Here is a 17,166-nt window from a genome sequence, read left to right on the forward strand (position 1 = left end):
TCACACACACGTTTCTTTGTTATTATCGTGCTTCACACAGTTTCTTTGTTATTATCGTTTCTTTGTTATCATTTTCTTTGTTATTATCGTGCTACACTCACACAGTTTCTTTGTTATTATCGTGCTACACTCACACGGTTTCTTTGTTATTATCGTGCTACACTCACACGGTTTCTTTGTTATTATCGTGCTACACTCACACGGTTTCTTTGTTATTATCGTGCTACACTCACACGGTTTCTTTGTTATTATCGTGCTACACTCACACAGTTTCTTGTTATTATCGTGCTACATTATCGTGCTACACTTTCATCGTGCTACACTCACACAGTTTCTTTGTTATTATCGTGCTACACTCACACAGTTTCTTTGTTATTATCGTGCTACACTCACACGGTTTCTTTGTTATTATCGTGCTACACTCACACGGTTTCTTTGTTATTATCGTGCTACACTCACACAGTTTCTTTGTTATTATCGTTACACTCACACAGTTTCTTTGTTATTATCGTTATTATCGTGCACTCACACGGTTTCTTTGTTATTATCGTGCTACACTCACACGTTTCTTTGTTATTATCGTGCTACACTCACACAGTTTCTTTGTTATTATCGTGCTACACTCACACAGTTTCTTTGTTATTATCGTGCTACACTCACACTCACACAGTTTCTTTGTTATTATCGTGCTACACTCACACACACGTTTCTTTGTTATTATCGTGCTACACTCACACGGTTTCTTTGTTATTATCGTTGTTATACACTCACACACGGTTTCTTTGTTATTATCGTGCTACACTCACACTCACACGTTTCTTTGTTATTATCGTGCTACACTCACACGGTTTCTTTGTTATTATCGTGCTACACTCACACACACGTTTCTTTGTTATTATCGTGCTACACTCACACAGTTTCTTTGTTATTATTATCGTGCTACACTCACACAGTTTCTTTGTTATTATCGTGCTACACTCACACAGTTTCTTTGTTATTATCGTGCTACACTCACACAGTTTCTTTGTTATTATCGTGCTACACTCACACAGTTTCTTTGTTATTATCTTGCTACACTCACACACTCACACAGTTTCTTTGTTATTATCGTGCTACACTCACACGGTTTCTTTGTTATTATCGTGCTACACTCACACACACGTTTCTTTGTTATTATCGTGCTACACTCACACAGTTTCTTTGTTATTATCGTGCTACACTCACACAGTTTCTTTGTTATTATCGTGCTACACTTTTCTTTGTTATTATCGTGCTACACTCACACAGGTTTCTTTGTTATTATCGTGCTACACTCACACAGTTTCTTTGTTATTATCGTGCTACACTCACACACTCACACAGTTTCTTTGTTATTATCGTGCTACACTCACACAGTTTCTTTGTTATTATCGTGCTACACTCACACAGTTTCTTTGTTATTATCGTGCTACACTCACACGGTTTCTTTGTTATTATCGTGCTACACTCACACAGTTTCTTTGTTATTATCGTGCTACACTCACACGGTTTCTTTGGTTTCTTTGTTATTATCGTGCTACACTCACACACACAGTTTCTTTGTTATTATCGTGCTACACTCACACAGTTTCTTTGTTATTATCGTGCTACACTCACACAGTTTCTTTGTTATTATCGTGCTACACTCACACAGTTTCTTTGTTATTATCGTGCTACACTCTTTGTTATTATCGTGCTACTCTCACACGTTTCTTTGTTATTATCGTGCTACACTCACACAGTTTCTTTGTTATTATCGTGCTACACTTTCACATCGTGCTACACTCACACAGTTTCTTTGTTATTATCGTGCTACACTCACACAGTTTCTTTGTTATTATCGTGCTACACTCACACACGGTTTCTTTGTTATTATCGTGCTACACTCACACAGTTTCTTTGTTATTATCGTGCTACACTCACACACACGGTTTCTTTGTTATTATCGTGCTACACTCACACGGTTTCTTTGTTATTATCGTGCTACACTCACACGGTTTCTTTGTTATTATCGTGCTACACTCACACAGTTTCTTTGTTATTATCGTGCTACACTCACACAGTTTCTTTGTTATTATCGTGCTACACTCACACAGTTTCTTTGTTATTATCGTGCTACACTCACACATTATCGTGCTACACTCACACGGTTTCTTTGTTATTATCGTGCTACACTCACACACGGTTTCTTTGTTATTATCGTGCTACACTCACACGGTTTCTTTGTTATTATCGTGCTACACTCACACGGTTTCTTTGTTATTATCGTGCTACACTCACACGGTTTCTTTGTTATTATCGTGCTACACTCACACGGTTTCTTTGTTATTATCGTGCTACACTCACACAGTTTCTTTGTTATTATCGTGCTACACTCACACAGTTTCTTTGTTATTATCGTGCTACACTCACACAGTTTCTTTGTTATTATCGTGCTACACTCACACAGTTTCTTTGTTATTATCGTGCTACACTCACACGGTTTCTTTGTTATTATCGTGCTACACTCACACGTTTCTTTGTTATTATCGTTATCACAGTTTCTTTGTTATTATCGTGCTACACTCACACGGTTTCTTTGTTATTATCGTGCTACACTCACACAGTTTCTTTGTTATTATCGTGCTACACTCACACTCACACTTTTTCTTTGTTATTATCGTGCTACACTCACACAGTTTCTTTGTTATTATCGTGCTACACTCACACAGTTTCTTTGTTATTATCGTGCTACACTCACACAGTTTCTTTGTTATTATCGTGCTACACTCACACAGTTTCTTTGTTATTATCGTGCTACACTCACACAGTTTCTTTGTTATTATCGTGCTACACTCACACAGTTTCTTTGTTATTATCGTGCTACACTCACACAGTTTCTTTGTTATTATCGTGCTACACTCACACACGGTTTCTTTGTTATTATCGTGCTACACTCACACGGTTTCTTTGTTATTATCGTGCTACACTCACACAGTTTCTTTGTTATTATCGTGCTACACTCACACGGTTTCTTTGTTATTATCGTGCTACACTCACACGGTTTCTTTGTTATTATCGTGCTACACTCACACGGTTTCTTTGTTATTATCGTGCTACACTCACACAGTTTCTTTGTTATTATCGTGCTACACTCACACAGTTTCTTTGTTATTATCGTGCTACACTCACACGGTTTCTTTGTTATTATCGTGCTACACTCACACTCACACGTTTCTTTGTTATTATCGTGCTACACTCACACAGTTTCTTTGTTATTATCGTGCTACACTCACACTTTTTCTTTGTTATTATCGTGCTTTCTTTGTTATTATCGTGCTACACTCACACGGATTCATTGTTATTATCGTGCTACACTCACACAGTTTCTTTGTTATTATCGTGCTACACTCACACAGTTTCTTTGTTATTATCGTGCTACACTCACACTTTGTTATTATCGTGCTACACTCACACACACGTTTCTTTGTTATTATCGTGCTACACTCACACGGTTTCTTTGTTATTATCGTGCTACACTCACACACTCACACGGTTTCTTTGTTATTATCGTGCTACACTCACACGGTTTCTTTGTTATTATCGTGCTACACTCACACGGTTTCTTTGTTATTATCGTGCTACACTCACACAGGTTTCTTTGTTATTATCGTGCTACACTCACACAGTTTCTTTGTTATTATCGTGCTACACTCACACTCACACAGTTTCTTTGTTATTATCGTGCTACACTCACACGGTTTCTTTGTTATTATCGTGCTACACTCACACAGTTTCTTTGTTATTATCGTGCTACACTCACACAGTTTCTTTGTTATTATCGTGCTACACTCACACAGTTTCTTTGTTATTATCGTGCTACACTCACACAGTTTCTTTGTTATTATCGTGCTACACTCACACAGTTTCTTTGTTATTATCGTGCTACACTCACACAGTTTCTTTGTTATTATCGTGCTACACTCACACACTCACACAGGTTTCTTTGTTATTATCGTGCTACACTCACACGTGCTTCTTTGTTATTATCGTGCTACACTCACACTTTGTTATTATCGTTTCTTTGTTATTATCGTGCTACACTCACACGGTTTCTTTTATTATCGTGCTACACTCGTTATTATCGTGCTACACTCACACAGTTTCTTTGTTATTATCGTGCTACACTCACACATTATCGTTTCACACAGTTGTTATTATCGTGCTACACTCACACGGTTTCACTGTTATTATCGTGCTACACTCACACAGTTTCTTTGTTATTATCGTGCTACACTCACACAGTTTCTTTGTTATTATCGTGCTACACTCACACAGTTTTCTTTGTTATTATCGTGCTACGTGCTACACTCACACGGTTTCTTTGTTATTATCGTGCTACACTCACACAGTTTCTTTGTTATTATCGTGCTACACTCACACACACTCACACGGTTTCTTTGTTATTATCGTGCTACACTCACACAGTTTCTTTGTTATTATCGTGCTACACTCACACAGGTTTCTTTGTTATTATCGTGCTATTACTCTACACTCACACGGTTTCTTTGTTATTATCGTGCTACACTCACACGGTTTCTTTGTTATTATCGTGCTACACTCACACGGTTTCTTTGTTATTATCGTGCTACACTCACACGGTTTCTTTGTTATTATCGTCTACACTCACACGGTTTCTTTGTTATTATCGTGCTACACTCACACAGTTTCTTTGTTATTATCGTGCTACACTCACACAGTTTCTTTGTTATTATCGTGCTACACTCACACAGTTTCTTTGTTATTATCGTGCTACACTCACACTTTGTTTCTTTGTTATTATCGTGCTACACTCACACAGTTTCTTTGTTATTATCGTTACACTCACACAGTTTCTTTGTTATTATCGTGCTACACTCACACGGTTTCTTTGTTATTATCGTGCTACACTCACACAGTTTTCTTTGTTATTATCGTTTCTTTGTTATTATCGTGCTACACTCACACAGTTTCTTTGTTATTATCGTGCTACACTCACACAGTTTCTTTGTTATTATCGTGCTACACTCACACGGTTTCTTTGTTATTATCGTGCTACACTCACACAGTTTCTTTGTTATTATCGTGCTACACTCACACAGTTTTCTTTGTTATTATCGTGCTACACTCACACACACACTGTTCTTTGTTATTATCGTGCTACACTCACACAGTTTCTTTGTTATTATCGTGCTACACTCACACGGTTTCATTGTTATTATCGTGCTACACTCACACAGTTTCTTTGTTATTATCGTGCTACACTCACACAGTTTCTTTGTTATTATCGTGCTACACTCACACGGTTTCATTGTTATTATCGTGCTACACTCACACAGTTTCTTTGTTATTATCGTGCTACACTCACACAGTTTCTTTGTTATTATCGTGCTACACTCACACAGTTTCTTTGTTATTATCGTGCTACACTCACACAGTTTCTTTGTTATTATCGTGCTACACTCACACAGTTTCTTTGTTATTATCGTGCTACACTCACACAGGTTTCTTTGTTATTATCGTGCTACACTCACACAGTTTTCTTTGTTATTATCGTGCTACACTCACACTCACACGTTTCTTTGTTATTATCGTGCTACACTCACACAGTTTCTTTGTTATTATCGTGCTACACTCACACGGTTTCATTGTTATTATCGTGCTACACTCACACAGTTTCTTTGTTATTATCGTGCTACACTCACACACTCACACGTTTCTTTGTTATTATCGTGCTACACTCACACGGTTTCTTTGTTATTATCGTCTTTGTTATTATCGTGCTACACTCACACGGTTTCTTTGTTATTATCGTGCTACACTCACACGGTTTCTTTGTTATTATCGTGCTACACTCACACAGTTTCTTTGTTATTATCGTGCTACACTCACTCACACAGTTTCTTTGTTATTATCGTGCTACACTCACACACATTTTCTTTGTTATTATCGTGCTACACTCACACAGTTTCTTTGTTATTATCGTGCTACACTCACACGGATTCATTGTTATTATCGTGCTACACTCACACAGTTTCTTTGTTATTATCGTGCTACACTCACACAGTTTCTTTGTTATTATCGTGCTACACTCACACAGTTTCTTTGTTATTATCGTGCTACACTCACACAGTTTCTTTGTTATTATCGTGCTACACTCACACAGTTTCTTTGTTATTATCGTGCTACACTCACACAGTTTCTTTGTTATTATCGTGCTACACTCACACAGTTTCATTATCGTGCTACACTCACACAGTTTCTTTGTTATTATCGTGCTACACTCACACGGTTTCTTTGTTATTATCGTGCTACACTCACACGGTTTCTTTGTTATTATCGTGCTACACTCACACGGTTTCTTTGTTATTATCGTGCTACACTCACACGGTTTCTTTGTTATTATCGTGCTACACTCACACGTGTTTCTTTGTTATTATCGTGCTACACTCACACAGTTTCTTTGTTATTATCGTGCTACACTCACACGGTTTCTTTGTTATTATTATCGTGCTACACTCCCACAGTTTCTTTGTTACTATCGTGCTACACTCACACAGTTTCTTTGTTATTATCGTGCTACACACACACACTTTCTTTGTTATTATCGTGCTGCACTCACACAGTTTCTTTGTTATTATCGTGCTACACTCACACAGTTTCTTTGTTATTATCGTGCTACACTCACACAGTTTCTTTGTTATTATCGTGCTACACTCACACACACAGTTCTTTGTTATTATCGTGCTACACTCACACAGTTTCTTTGTTATTATCGTGCTACACTCACACGGATTCATTGTTATTATCGTGCTACACTCACACAGTTTCTTTGTTATTATCGTGCTACACACACGGTTTCTTTGTTATTATCGTGCTACACTCACACGGTTTCTTTGTTATTATCGTGCTGCACTCACACAGTTTCTTTGTTATTATCGTGCTGCACTCACACAGTTTCTTTGTTATTATCGTGCTACACTCACACTGTTTCTTTGTTATTATCGTGCTACACTCACACAGTTTCTTTGTTATTATCGTGCTACACTCACACAGTTTCTTTGTTATTATCGTGCTACACTCACACGGTTTCTTTGTTATTATCGTGCTACACTCACACAGGTTTCTTTGTTATTATCGTGCTACACTCACACGTTTCTTTGTTATTATCGTGCTACACTCACACGGTTTCTTTGTTATTATCGTGCTACACTCACACAGTTTCTTTGTTATTATCGTGCTACACTCACACATTATCGTGCTACACTCACACGGTTTCTTTGTTATTATCGTGCTACACTCACACGGTTTCTTTGTTATTATCGTGCTACACTCACACAGTTTCTTTGTTATTATCGTGCTACACTCACACAGTTTTCTTTGTTATTATCGTGCTACACTCACACAGGTTTCTTTGTTATTATCGTGCTACACTCACACAGTTTCTTTGTTATTATCGTGCTACACTCACACGGTTTCTTTGTTATTATCGTGCTACACTCACACACAGGTTTCTTTGTTATTATCGTGCTACACTCACACAGTTTCTTTGTTATTATCGTGCTACACTCACACAGGTTTCTTTGTTATTATCGTGCTACACTCACACGGTTTCTTTGTTATTATCGTGCTACACTCACACGTTTCTTTGTTATTATCGTGCTACACTCACACGGTTTCTTTGTTATTATCGTGCTACACTCACACAGTTTCTTTGTTATTATCGTGCTACACTCACACGGTTTCTTTGTTATTATCGTGCTACACACACGTTTTATTGTTATTATCGTGCTACACTCACACAGTTTCTTTGTTATTATCGTGCTACACTCACACAGTTTCTTTTATTATCGTTTCTCACACAGTTTCTTTGTTATTATCGTGCTACACTCACACGGTTTCTTTGTTATTATCGTGCTACACTCACACAGTTTCTTTGTTATTATCGTGCTACACTCACACGGTTTCTTTGTTATTATCGTGCTACACTCACACACGGTTTCTTTTGTTATTATCGTGCTACACTCACACACGGTTTCTTTCTTTGTTATTATCGTGCTACACTCACACGGTTTCATTGTTATTATCGTGCTACACTCACACAGTTTCTTTGTTATTATCGTGCTACACTCACACAGTTTCTTTGTTATTATCGTGCTACACTCACACAGTTTCTTTGTTATTATCGTGCTACACTCACACGGTTTCTTTGTTATTATCGTGCTACACTCACACAGGTTTCTTTGTTATTATCGTGCTACACTCACACACACGTTTCTTTGTTATTATCGTGCTACACTCACACACTCACACAGTTTCTTTGTTATTATCGTGCTACACTCACACAGTTTCTTTGTTATTATCGTGCTACACTCACACGGTTTCTTTGTTATTATCGTGCTACACTCACACGGTTTCTTTGTTATTATCGTGCTACACTCACACAGTTTCTTTGTTATTATCGTGCTACACTCACACGGTTTCATTGTTATTATCGTGCTACACTCACACAATTTCTTTGTTATTATCGTGCTACACTTTCACTACACTCACACAGTTTCTTTGTTATTATCGTGCTACACTCACACAGTTTCTTTGTTATTATCGTGCTACACTCACACGGTTTCTTTGTTATTATCGTGCTACACTCACACGGTTTCTTTGTTATTATCGTGCTACACTCACACGGTTTCTTTGTTATTATCGTGCTACACTCACACGGTTTCTTTGTTATTATCGTGCTACACTCACACGGTTTCTTTGTTATTATCGTGCTACACTCACACAGTTTTCTTTGTTATTATCGTGCTACACTCACACAGTTTCTTTGTTATTGACGTGCTACACTCACACAGTTTCTTTGTTATTATCGTGCTACACTCACACAGTTTCTTTGTTATTATCGTGCTACACTCACACAGTTTCTTTGTTATTATCGTGCTACACTCACACACACACACAGTTTCTTTGTTATTATCGTGCTACACTCACACGGTTTCTTCTTTGTTATTTTCTTTGTTATTATCGTGCTACACTCACACAGTTTCTTTGTTATTATCGTGCTACACTCACACGGTTTCTTTGTTATTATCGTTTCACACAGTTTCTTTGTTATTATCGTGCTACACTCACACGGTTTCTTTGTTATTATCGTGCTACACTCACACAGTTTCTTTGTTATTATCGTGCTACACTCACACAGTTTCTTTGTTATTATCGTGCTACACTCACACGGTTTCTTTGTTATTATCGTGCTACACTCACACGGTTTCTTTGTTATTATCGTGCTACACTCACACGTGCTACACTCACACAGTTTCTTTGTTATTATCGTGCTACACTCACACACACAGTTTCTTTGTTATTATCGTGCTACACTCACACAGTTTCTTTGTTATTATCGTGCTACACTCACACAGTTTCTTTGTTATTATCGTGCTACACTCACACAGTTTCTTTGTTATTATCGTGCTACACTCACACACAGTTCTTTGTTATTATCGTGCTACACTCACACAGTTTCACTTATTATCGTGCTACACTCACACGGTTTCTTTGTTATTATCGTGCTACACTCACACAGTTTCTTTGTTATTATCGTGCTACACTCACACAGTTATTATCGTTTCACTGTTTCTTTGTTATTATCGTGCTACACTCACACGTTTCTTTGTTATTATCGTGCTACACTCACACAGTTTCTTTGTTATTATCGTGCTACACTCACACACACTCACACGTTTCTTTGTTATTATCGTGCTACACTCACACGGTTTCTTTGTTATTATCGTTATTACACTCACACGGTTTCTTTGTTATTATCGTGCTACACTCACACACGTTTCTTTGTTATTATCGTGCTACACTCACACAGGTTTCTTTGTTATTATCGTGCTACACTCACACGGTTTCTTTGTTATTATCGTGCTACACTCACACAGTTTCTTTGTTATTATCGTGCTACACTCACACAGTTTCTTTTATTATCGTTATTATCGTGCTACACTCACACAGTTTCTTTGTTATTATCGTGCTACACTCACACAGTTTCTTTGTTATTATCGTGCTACACTCACTCACACGGTTTCTTTGTTATTATCGTGCTACACTCACACAGTTTCTTTGTTATTATCGTGCTACACTCACACAGTTTCTTTGTTATTATCGTGCTACACTCACACAGTTTCTTTGTTATTATCGTTGCTACACTCACACAGCTACACTCACACTCACACAGTTTCTTTGTTATTATCGTGCTACACTCACACAGTTTCTTTGTTATTATCGTGCTACACTCACACAGTTTCTTTGTTATTATCGTGCTACACTCACACACAGTTTCTTTGTTATTATCGTGCTACACTCACACAGTTTCTTTGTTATTATCGTGCTACACTCACACAGTTTCTCTTATTATCGTTATTATCGTTGCTACACTCACTTTCACACGTTTCTTTGTTATTATCGTGCTACACTCACACAGGTTTCTTTGTTATTATCGTGCTACACTCACACAGGTTTCTTTGTTATTATCGTGCTACACACGGTCACACGTGCTACACTCACACAGTTTCTTTGTTATTATCGTGCTACACTCACACAGTTTCTTTGTTATTATCGTGCTACACTTTTCTTTGTTATTATCGTGCTACACTCACACAGGTTTCTTTGTTATTATCGTGCTACACTCACACGGTTTCTTTGTTATTATCGTGCTACACTCACACGGTTTCTTTGTTATTATCGTGCTACACTCACACACACGGTTTCTTTGTTATTATCGTGCTACACTCACACAGTTTCTTTGTTATTATCGTGCTACACTCACACAGTTTCTTTTGTTATTATCGTGCTACACTCACACTCACACGGTTTCTTTGTTATTATCGTGCTACACTCACACGGTTTCTTTGTTATTATCGTGCTACACTCACACGGTTTCTTTGTTATTATCGTGCTACACTCACACAGTTTCTTTGTTTTCTTTGTTATTATCGTGCTACACTCACACAGTTTCTTTGTTATTATCGTGCTACACTCACACAGTTTCTTTGTTATTATCGTGCTACACTCACACAGGTTTCTTTGTTTCTTTGTTATTATCGTGCTACACTCACACAGGTTTCTTTGTTATTATCGTGCTACACTCACACTTTGTTTCTTTGTTATTATCGTGCTACACTCACACAGTTTCTTGTTATTATCGTTACACTCACACGTTTCTTTGTTATTATCGTGCTACACTCACACGGTTTCTTTGTTATTATCGTGCTACACTCACACAGTTTCTTTGTTATTATCGTGCTACACTCACACAGTTTCTTTGTTATTATCGTGCTACACTCACACGTGCTACACTCACACAGGTTTCTTTGTTATTATCGTGCTACACTCACACAGTTTCTTTGTTATTATCGTGCTACACTCACACAGTTTCTTTGTTATTATCGTGCTACACTCACACACACGTTTCTTTGTTATTATCTTTCACACAGTTTCTTTGTTATTATCGTGCTACACTCACACAGTTTCTTTGTTATTATCGTGCTACACTCACACAGTTTCTTTGTTATTATCGTGCTACACTCACACAGTTTCTTTGTTATTATCGTGCTACACTCACACGGTTTCTTTGTTATTATCGTGCTACACTCACACGGTTTCTTTGTTATTATCGTGCTACACTCACACAGTTTCTTTGTTATTATCGTGCTACACTCACACGGTTTCTTTGTTATTATCGTGCTACACTCACACGGTTTCTTTGTTATTATCGTGCTACACTCACACGGTTTCTTTGTTATTATCGTTTCTTTGTTACACTCACACGGTTTCTTTGTTATTATCGTGCTACACTCACACGGTTTCACAGTTTCTTTCGTGCTACACAGTTTCTTTGTTATTATCGTGCTACACTCACACGGTTTCTTTGTTATTATCGTGCTACACTCACACAGTTTCTTTGTTATTATCGTGCTACACTCACACAGTTTCATTGTTATTATCGTGCTACACTCACACAGTTTCTTTGTTATTATCGTGCTACACTCACACGGTTTCTTTGTTATTATCGTGCTACACTCACACAGTTTCTTTGTTATTATCGTGCTACACTCACACTGTTTTATTATCGTTATTATCGTTTTTCTTTGTTATTATCGTGCTACACTCACACAGTTATTATCGTTTCTTTGTTATTATCGTGCTACACTCACACAGTTTCTTTGTTATTATCGTGCTACACTCACACTGTTTCATTGTTATTATCGTGCTACACTCACACAGTTTCTTTGTTATTATCGTGCTACACTCACACAGTTTCTTTGTTATTATCGTGCTACTCACACAGTTTCTTTGTTATTATCGTGCTACACTCACACGGTTTCTTTGTTATTATCGTGCTACACTCACACAGTTTCTTTGTTATTATCGTGCTACACTCACACAGTTTCTTTGTTATTATCGTGCTACACTCACACGGTTTCATTGTTATTATCGTGCTACACTCACACACACAGTTTCTTTGTTATTATCGTGCTACACTCACACAGTTTTCTTTGTTATTATCGTGCTACACTCACACAGTTTCTTTGTTATTATCGTGCTACACTCACACAGTTTCTTTGTTATTATCGTGCTACACTCACACAGTTTCTTTGTTATTATCGTGCTACACTCACACAGTTTCTTTGTTATTATCGTGCTCACTCACACAGTTTCTTTGTTATTATCGTTTCTTTGCTACACTCACACAGTTTCTTTGTTATTATCGTGCTACACTCACACAGTTTCTTTGTTATTATCGTGCTACACTCACGGTTTCTTTGTTATTATCGTGCTTCACACAGTTTCTTTGTTATAATCGTGCTACACTCACAGAGTTTCTGTGTTATTATCGTGCTACACTCACACGGTTTTATCGTTTGTTATTATCGTGCTACACTCACACAGGTTTCTTTGTTATTATCGTGCTACACTCACACGGTTTCTTTGTTATTATCGTGCTACACTCACACGGTTTCTTTGTTATTATCGTGCTACACTCACACTCACACAGTTTCTTTGTTATTATCGTGCTACACTCACACACACAGTTTCTTTGTTATTATCGTGCTACACTCACACGGTTTCTTTGTTATTATCGTGCTACACTCACACAGTTTCTTTGTTATTATCGTGCTACACTCACACATTATTTCGTGCTACACTCACACAGTTTCTTTGTTATTATCGTGCTACACTCACACACATTATCGTTTCACACGGTTTGTTATTATCGTGCTACACTCACACGGTTTCTTTGTTATTATCGTGCTACACTCACACGTTTTCTTTGTTATTATCGTGCTACACTCACACATTATCGTTACACTCACACGTTTCTTTGTTATTATCGTGCTACACTCACACAGTTTCTTTTCTTTGTTATTACGTGCTACACTCACACGGTTTCTTTGTTATTATCGTGCTACACTCACACAGTTTCTTTGTTATTATCGTGCTACACTCACACACAGTTTCTTTGTTATTATCGTGCTACACTCACACAGTTTTCTTTGTTATTATCGTGCTTTTCTTTGTTATTATCGTGCTACACTCACACGGTTTCTTTGTTATTATCGTGCTACACTCACACAGTTTCTTTGTTATTATCGTGCTACACTCACACGTCACTCACACACGGTTTCTTTGTTATTATCGTGCTACACTCACACGGTTTCTTTGTTATTATCGTGCTACACTCACACAGTTTCTTTGTTATTATCGTGCTACACTCACACGGTTTCTTTGTTATTATCGTGCTACACTCACACACGGTTTCTTTGTTTCTTTGTTATTATCGTGCTACACTCACACTCACACGTTTCTTTGTTATTATCGTGCTACACTCACACGGTTTCTTTGTTATTATCGTGCTACACTCACACACGGTTTCTTTGTTATTATCGTGCTACACTCACACGTTATTATCGTTTCTTTGTTATTATCGTGCTACACTCACACGTTTCTTTGTTATTATCGTGCTACACTCACACGGTTTCTTTGTTATTATCGTGCTACACTCACACAGTTTCTTTGTTATTATCGTGCTACACTCACACGGTTTCTTTGTTATTATCGTGCTACACTCACACAGCTACATTATCGTGCTACACTCACACGGTTTCTTTGTTATTATCGTGCTACACTCACACAGTTTCTTTGTTATTATCGTGCTACACTCACACGTTTCTTTGTTATTATCGTGCTACACTCACACGGTTTCTTTGTTATTATCGTGCTACACTCACACGGTTTCTTTGTTATTATCGTGCTACACTCACACGGTTTCTTTGTTATTATCGTGCTACACTCACACAGTTTCTTTGTTATTATCGTGCTACACTCACACAGTTTCTTTGTTATTATCGTGCTACACTCACACAGTTTCTTTGTTATTATCGTGCTACACTCACACAGTTTCTTTGTTATTATCGTGCTACACTCACACACTCACACAGTTTCTTTGTTATTATCGTGCTACACTCACACAGTTTCTTATCGTGCTACACTCACACGTTATTATCGTGCTACACTCACACAGTTTCTTTGTTATTATCGTGCTACACTCACACAGTTTCTTTGTTATTATCGTGCTACACTCACACAGTTTCTTTGTTATTATCGTTACACTCACACATCGTTGTTATTATCGTGCTACACTCACACAGTTTCTTTGTTATTATCGTGCTACACTCACACAGTTTCTTTGTTATTATCGTGTGCTACACTCACACGGTTTCTTTGTTACTCACACGGTTTCTTTGTTATTATCGTGCTACTCACACGGTTTCTTTGTTATTATCGTGCTACACTCACACTTTGTTTTATCGTGCTACACTCACACGGTTTCTTTGTTATTATCGTGCTACACTCACACGGTTTCTTTGTTATTATCGTGCTACACTCACACAGTTTCTTTGTTATTATCGTGCTACACTCACACGGTTTCTTTGTTATTATCGTGCTACACTCACACAGGTTTCTTTGTTATTATCGTGCTACACTCACACGGTTTCACACGGTTTCTTTGTTATTATCGTGCTACACTCACACAGTTTCTTTGTTATTATCGTGCTACACTCACACAGTTTCTTTGTTATTATCGTGCTACACTCACACGGTTTCTTGTTATTATCGTGCTACACTCACACGGTTTCTTTGTTATTATCGTGCTACACTCACACGGTTTCTTTGTTATTATCGTGCTACACTCACACTTTGTTTCTTTGTTATTATCGTGCTACACTCACACGGTTTCTTTGTTATTATCGTGCTACACTCACACGGTTTCTTTGTTATTATCGTGCTACACTCACACGGTTTCTTTGTTATTATCGTGCTACACTCACACGGTTTCTTTGTTATTATCGTGCTACACTCACACGGTTTCTTTGTTATTATCGTGCTACACTCACACACGGTTTCTTTGTTATTATCGTGCTGCTACACTCACACTTTGTTTCTTTGTTATTATCGTGCTACACTCACACTGTTTTCTTTGTTATTATCGTGCTACACTCACACAGTTTCTTTGTTATTATCGTGCTACACTCACACGGTTTCTTTGTTATTATCGTGCTACACTCACACGGTTTCTTTGTTATTATCGTGCTACACTCACACGGTTTCTTTGTTATTATCGTGCTACACTCACACGGTTTCTTTGTTATTATCGTGCTACACTCACACGGTTTCTTTGTTATTATCGTGCTACACTCACACGGTTTCTTTGTTATTATCGTGCTACACTCACACAGGTTTCTTTGTTATTATCGTGCTACACTCACACAGTTTCTTTGTTATTATCGTGCTACACTCACACGTGGTTTCTTTGTTATTATCGTGCTACACTCACACGGTTATTATCGTGCTACACTCACACGGTTTCTTTGTTATTATCGTGCTATTTTCTTTGTTATTATCGTGCTACACTCACACGGTTTCTTTGTTATTATCGTGCTACACTCACACAGTTTCTTTGTTATTATCGTGCTACACTCACACTTTGTTATTATCGTTTCTTTGTTATTATCGTGCTACACTCACACACGGTTTCTTTGTTATTATCGTGCTACACTCACACGGTTTCTTTGTTATTATCGTGCTACACTCACACGGTTTCTTTGTTATTATCGTGCTACACTCACACGGTTTCTTTGTTATTATCGTTTGTTATTATCGTGCTACACTCACACGGTTTCTTTGTTATTATCGTGCTACACTCACACGGTTTCTTTGTTATTATCGTGCTACACTCACACAGTTTCTTTGTTATTATCGTGCTACACTCACACGGTTTCTTTGTTATTATCGTGCTACACTCACACAGTTTCTTTGTTTCTTTATCGTCACACTCACACAGTTTCTTTGTTATTATCGTGCTACACTCACACAGTTTCTTTGTTATTATCGTGCTACACTCACACACGGTTTCTTTGTTATTATCGTGCTACACTCACACGGTTTCTTTGTTATTATCGTGCTACACTCACACGGTTTCTTTGTTATTATCGTGCTACACTCACACACGGTTCTTTGTTATTATCGTGCTACACTCACACAGTTTCTTTGTTATTATCGTGCTACACTCACACAGTTTCTTTGTTATTATCGTGCTACACTCACACGGTTTCTTTGTTATTATCGTGCTACACTCACACGTGCTACACTCACACGGTTTCTTTGTTATTATCGTGCTACACTCACACAGTTTCTTTGTTATTATCGTGCTACACTCACACAGTTTCTTTGTTATTATCGTGCTACACTCACACAGTTTCATTGTTATTATCGTGCTGTACTCACACAGTTTCTTTGTTATTATCGTGCTACACTCACACGGTTTCTTGTTATTATCGTACACTCGTTTCTTTGTTATTATCTCTACACTCACACGTTTCTTTGTTATTATCGTGCTACACTCACACGGTTTCTTTGTTATTATCGTGCTACACTCACACGGTTTCTTTGTTATTATCGTGCTACACTCACACGGTTTCTTTGTTATTATCGTGCTACACTCACACAGTTTCTTTGTTATTATCGTGCTACACTCACACGTGTTTTTCTTTGTTATTATCGTGCTAC

This window comes from Tachypleus tridentatus, chromosome 5 (genome assembly GCF_004210375.1).
Source record: "Tachypleus tridentatus isolate NWPU-2018 chromosome 5, ASM421037v1, whole genome shotgun sequence".
Lineage (NCBI taxonomy): Eukaryota > Metazoa > Arthropoda > Merostomata > Xiphosura > Limulidae > Tachypleus > Tachypleus tridentatus.